The sequence below is a fragment of the Oreochromis niloticus genome, linkage group LG1 (assembly GCF_001858045.2).
Source record: "Oreochromis niloticus isolate F11D_XX linkage group LG1, O_niloticus_UMD_NMBU, whole genome shotgun sequence".
Taxonomy (NCBI): Eukaryota; Metazoa; Chordata; class Actinopteri; order Cichliformes; family Cichlidae; genus Oreochromis; species Oreochromis niloticus.
In genome coordinates this window covers 4,429,078-4,435,654 of record NC_031965.2, presented here as the reverse complement: position 1 = coordinate 4,435,654, position 6,577 = coordinate 4,429,078, and the positions used below count along the sequence as shown (strand labels likewise).

General features: G+C 39.3%; 1 long non-coding RNA gene across 1 annotated transcript; it reads right to left on the bottom strand.

The window, feature by feature from the left end:
- Positions 1-3,128: 3,128 nt before the first annotated feature.
- On the bottom strand, positions 3,129-6,251 carry LOC112847745 (uncharacterized). Its single transcript, XR_003221503.1, has 3 exons — positions 6,192-6,251; positions 3,741-3,835; positions 3,129-3,642 (listed from the first exon to the last, which is right to left on the bottom strand). It is a non-coding gene; the product is annotated as an uncharacterized LOC112847745 (long non-coding RNA).
- Between the last annotated feature and the right edge of the window lie 326 nt (positions 6,252-6,577).

Genomic DNA, 6,577 nt, shown 5'->3' with positions numbered 1-6,577 from the left:
CAATTGCCTCATGGCAAGAAGGTCCTGGGTTTGAATCCATCATTTGGTCCCAGCCTTTCTGTGTTTACATGTTCTCTCCACGTCCGTGTGGATTCTTTCTGGGGGTATTCTGGCTTCCTGTATAATATGCCTTTTAATGATACTGCCTAGGGGATGCGTGTATAAAGTAAACAGAACTGATCCTAGTACAGAACCCTGTGGAATAACCTTAGTGTGTGAAAATAAACAAATTGGAGTCTATTAGATAGATAGGATTCAGACCACTGCACCACAGTATCTTCAATACCTACAGCATGCTCTAATCACTGTAATAAAATATTATGGTCGACAGTATCGAACGCTGCACTGAGGTCTAGCAGGACAAGCACAGAGATGAGTCCACTGTCAGAGGCCATAAGAAGATTATTTGTAACCTTCAAAAAGCTGTTTCTGTACTGTGATGGGCTCTGAAACCTGACTGAAACTCCTCAAATAAACCATTCCTCTGCAGATGATCTGTTAGCTGTTTGACAACTACTCTTTTAAGAATTTTTGAGATATAAGGAAGGTTGGACACTGGCCTATAATAAATGGTAAATGGACTGATTCTTATATAGCACTTTTCTACTCTCCCAGAGCACTCAAAGCGCTTTGTACAACATGCCACATTCACACAAGCATTGTCTTCTGTGCTTTTAAGTGCTTTCTATCTCACATTCACACTCCAATGGATGCATCAGAGAGCAACTTGGGGTTAGTATCTTGCCCAAGGACATTTGTTATGCAGAATGGGTGAGCCAGGGATCAAACCACCAACCTTCTGCTACAGCCACCCCATAATTAGCAAAGACATTCACTGAAAACTCTGGGTGAAGATTGGCTTAAAACTGGCTTCTCAATTTCAGTGTTCATATAATGAATAGACACTCAGTAATACTGATAATACAATAATATTGTTATTTATGTCTTTATTGCAGAGTGAACCATGTTCTCTGGGACTCTTGTGGTGATATTGCTGGTCCTCCTCCTGTGTAGACGGGTTTTATGGCAAGGATTATGCATTTATATTTTTCACAAATTATTCAAGAAATCTGCGCAAACTAGAGAAACTGAAGCAGGAAAAACCCTGAAAAAGTGATATGTAATGGTATACCTTAAAAATTATGAGGCCATTCTACATATGCAATAATATGAGTTATCTAAATAACAGTGCTGAGATGGGAAGGGCATGTAGTACCCACAAGCTGCATGCACACCTGGATCGAGAATCTTTGTTCATCTTAAAATTATCAATTTGTTTTGTTTTTTTTTAGGAATAAAATGATTAAAGAAAAGCTGTTTTTTTATGATTTTTATATACACATTGCTATGTGCTCATTAAGGAGTTGGCCCTCCATGTAATAAGGGTCAAAGGCTTCGATTCAGTGCTAATTCAGTGCAGAGGGTTTTGCAAACAGGCTTACGTATCATAACTGGTTAAAGTCAGGATAATATTTTCTGGGCCAAGGGAGTCAGAACAGAATGTCCCAAACTTGAATAATAATCAGAAAAGAAGATTAATTAATAAGCAAGGCTAGATGAGGGAGGTGTTTTTTGCAGTCTTTTCCCGGAAGAGGAGCAGATATGAGACGAGAGGAGAAGATCCGCAGGGAGACAGCAGGACCGCCACATCACTTCCCAGAAGAAAGACAGTCATAATAATACTTGTTTTTGTTGTAGTATAAAACTGTATCGCCCGCTCTGAGGGCCATCCTTTTTGTGAAGCAGACCACTGATTTCACAGTGAGTCCAGCGCTGTAACTTGTAATTTTAACTGCTGAAGCGAATTAAATCTTTTAAACGATAGACGTTCTCCTGTACTTCCTTAAGAAAAGAAAACCAACACATCAGTTTTAAGAATTTTAAGATTTTTCTGTTTTATTAGGCTTCATGCAGTCAGGAGATGTTTTAGGGACATCTAGTGGTCATCTCATCATTGTTTTTCCTTTTTCTTTTTCATCTTTCTTGGTACATTTCAAACAATCCACACTGCTCATGACAGAGTGAAAAGACACATTTAAAATTAAGGGAAAATTCAGCTTTTCAGTGGGCCTGGCAGATATCAGACCAAAATACCTGGAAGATGTCGTCCATAAAGCAAGGCATCTGAACCTAAATCTCTATAAGGTAATTACTCAGGACCGCTTAGCTTCAGTTTCGTTGGAGCTTAACAGCTTTAACAGATGCAAGCCAACAGCAGTGTGTTTTATTGAACCAGAGTTTTAACCTGAAACACAAACAGAGTAAAATAAAGGAGCAGAGTTCATGTTGTTTCCATATAACATATAATCCACCTTGAGGCAGCTGTTGTTGTGATTGAATTGAATTGAAATAAATTGAATTGAATTAAACTGAATATTCATGACAACTGTCCCCCATTTTGCCAGACCTGTATTGAACTACACAAGTTTATCTGTGTTACTACAAAATGTAATTTTATAGCATATGATGTCACTACAAGAAGTAACAGTTTGAATAAGTCAGCAGGGAAACAGCATTCCTGAGTAAAGGACACACGATTCTGTGGAAAATGCTTTTACTGTAAAAGCTAATACTAGTAACAGGGTTCAGTATTGTACTACATTGACAAAACTTAGGTACTGTTTAAGCTACTGCACTCGTAGCTCACCTTCAGCAGTGCTAAAGGAGCAAATTCGAATCTCTTTAGTTTTTGTAAACTTCACAATGTAGTTTAAGTGCCAACAGCTAACCAGTAAGTAAAAGTCGAGGTATAAAGCGAATGAAAATGAAATGAATTACTGAGCGAAGTCCAAAATATAAAGCTTCAAATAGAATGCTAAAAAAAAAACAGTTTATTACAGTCTCTTTTTAAATTTTTTTAATTTATTAAATTTTTTTAATTTATTAAAAAAAATTATTTTACATTTTTGGCCTGTCCTGTCCGGCACTGTAACAATCAGAATTATGGGCTGAAGGCCAAGAAAAATACCCAAAGATTTTTTTTTCCCAAGTGGATCATTACAGCTTTTCCCATACTGGTCCACTTGATTGTCATAGTTTATTTTTTACTTTTAAATTAGGGGGGCTTGAAAAGGGGATAGGGGGCTGGGAAAGAGAAAGAAGAAAAGAAGTTGGGAAGAGAGTTAACAGAAGGAGAGAGAAAGAAAAATAGAAAGAAAAATAGAGGAGAAGAAGGATAGAGGGAGAACAGACTGAAAATCTGTTTGATCACCTGCTGAAAAAAGAACAAGCAAAAAGAAAACAACACAGTAGGGAAACCACAGCAACAACCAACATAAGCATAAGTTACAGTCAATAAGAAATATTGAATGTTAATGAGCAGCATACAGGACAAATATTGCATGATATGTTTAGAGGCAGCAGTCAACCAAGATAGTGTTTGTCTGCGAGTACCTGTTTGTACACCTGTGTGAACACTTGTGTGAACACCTTTGTGTGTAAGCATGCTTGTATTCATTAGGTTTTTCCATGTAAGTATCTAATAGTAGGTAGGGGTAGGTGTAGGGACCCATAGCCCTGCCCTGCTGGACATGAAGCAGGCATGGAGAAGATCCAGCCCCCAGACATCTAGAGGACCCCCAGAGCATGAGAACCCAAGGATGATCACCACAAGGGGAATCGTGCCACCCACCCAGAAAAGAGCTGAGGAGTGAAAAAAAATAGAAAAGAAGATTTACTGGGTGCACCCCGAGTTCTTTTTCTACTATCAGCGCCGTTATGTGGTCTGGAGGGGGTCCTACCAAACCGTGAATCTTCAATGGAGCGAAGGACGATCCTTGTGGCAGGTGAATTCTAGGGTCTGGGATGGCTCACCGTCTTCTCGCAGAGGAGAGTTCTAACATCAAAAGTCCATGAATAACCACCAATGGGATGGAAGGAAGAAAAAAACCCCTTACTGCATACAGCTTTGGAATCCAGCTCACACACACACTTGTGTATTCAAGTATGCTTAACATATGAACATGGCATTATTTCAATCTTCATGCAAAATGCAAACACACCATTGAACTAATAAAATAGTGCAAGTCTTAATCATAATTTATCATTAACATAAGTTTTTCATGTACAAAACCATATTTTCATCTCTTTAAATCAACCTCTGAAACAATGGTAACAATTTGTGTAATACTCTTCATCTAGCTATGGGACTCACATTTTACACATAGCCCGCAGCAGCAGTAACCTTCGCAGGTGAATAAAGAGGAATAAAAGTGGAATAAAGAGCATTGGCTCAGGCAGGACTATCACACAGTTAACTTAAACATAAAACATATTCTTACAATATCAATGAGAACAACTGAATACTCCAAAACGCTGTTTTGAAAACTTCTTCAGTGCCTGCCCGACACACCCACACACCGATAGAGTTGGGAAGCAAGTACCATACATCAGCTAGCAATGCTAACTTTCACGACACTCGCCAAGACAGTCGGAAGTACTATAATTCCCGTAGAAACAACCTCCGGTCTTCTGTGATTCTGTTCTGGTCTTCCTGAACCAAATCCCGGTTTCCACTGAAGAAAGTATTTTTCATCACTAATCAGGGATTGCTTGCTCTAGCACAGGGGTAGGCAACCTTTCTGATGGCGAGTGCCATTTAAAATTTCCTCAGAAGTCAGTGTGCCATATGATTGCATTAGCAATAAATTTAATAATGCTCTATATGAACAGTTACACATTACCACTTTATAGAATTATATTTGTTTGCAAATGTTGGCAGCTATCAGCGAATAGTTATCAGCTATTTTGAAACAAAAAAAAGACACTTTTTATTCATAACAAGAACTCCATAACAGTAAATGAACTGTACAACAGAAAATACAAATGCTATTTATGGTCTCCTCACAACAGTGATAAGAAAAATAAACTGGGCCAATATGGTATGTTTGTTAATACAGAGACACACATGTTAATGTGATCACTGGTCTCCCACTCAGAGACACAGGTCTCCGAGTGTCCAACATTCAAATGGCTACCTGAGGACACTCATGTGAGAAAAAATCTGCTCACACAGATATGTAGAGCCAAATACTGTCAATAAGGCCTCTGCAATGTTCTGAAGACAGTTAAACTTGTTAGGTAGTGATGTCCAGCAGGTGAAAATGCAAGCTCCATGAACACACACAGCTGTGGATTCCAGCTGCTTCGATGTCGCATTAACTGGCATTAACTCAGCCAGTTAATGCGAGACAAATCTAGCTGCTCATTAAAGCTTTCTGGTTTGATCAGAAAATAAAACATTGGTCCATACACCTGAAAGTCCCAAAAATGCATTGTGTCTTGAGTCTATGGATGCATTTTGACTAAAGACCGGCCCCCCAGATATTAAAGCCATAAAGCCTTTGAATGAAAACAAACGCTGTTGTAACAGTGATGTACACTGTCTTGTTGGTAAATGTATGATTTCTATTCATTTTACGTCAGATAAAAACTTGGGTTGTAAGCTTCAGATAATTATTTAACAACAGCCAGACATTTTAAATGAGAATAAGAAAGTATTTCTTTGTGCCCCCCTTTCCCTGTTAATGCCCTACCTGGCCCCCTGACAAAACTTTGCTAGATCCGCCCCTGCACAGTTACCAGCTGTCAGCTACATAGAAAAGGATCCTGGTGTTATTTGGCTCTCAGAAACCGTTCATAACTTCCCTTCACCCCATTCATGTCACCTAAAAGGTAAACCTGTTTCTCCATCACCTGTTCAGCTCTGATGATTCAGTAAGGACATCTCCTGGTTTCACCTTCATGTTTCCCTCTCACCAGATATACAAACCGATATCATGACCAGCAGCTTTTACAGCTGTGGCTCCAGCAAACATCAGCTGGTACTAGAAATTAATATTAAATAAATTCTAACAACAGCTGATCAAGCTTAAACGTGCTGCTGTTGTTTAGTGCGACATCCGGCAGTTTCCTCTTTCTGGCGCAAAGTGGGCGATAAACAAACAAGAGAGAAAAGTCGATCAGCTGATCATTGGGACGATTCCGTTTGTACGGGACGGTTGGCAACTCTACTAACTAACCTTATGAATAAAATAAAGTTCACTATCAATAAAATCATAGCACCCGCCCAGCAGTATATAAATTCCGTCATGCTAGCTAGCTAGACTGTAAAAAGTCAGCACAACGAAAATAAACTGCACCTAAACTTGGTTTATATCTGACCCAGATAGACTGCAGGTCATACTTCTTACCTGAAGTTTAGTTCACCTGACGCTCCGACCGGCGGCTGCCTCGGGTCTCTCCTCCTCCTGCCTCCCCTTCCCTCATCCACCTGCTGGTCTCCACCACTTGTTAATTTTACTGAATCTGTGGAAGCTAGCCATGGCCAACACCAAACAACTGAGTTATTTTTACACACCGACCAGCGTCTGGCCAATCCACCACCAAAATAAATAAATAATAATAATTTAAAAAAAATCATCGGGCCACCGAGCAAATGTCCGGTATGCCCGATGGCCAGTCCAGCTATGGTCGTGCGTGCCATCAGTTAACCCTTCGCGTGCCAACGGTCCCATACGGTAAAAAAATACATTTTAAAATACATTTTGAAATATATTTCAAAATATACAAAAAATGG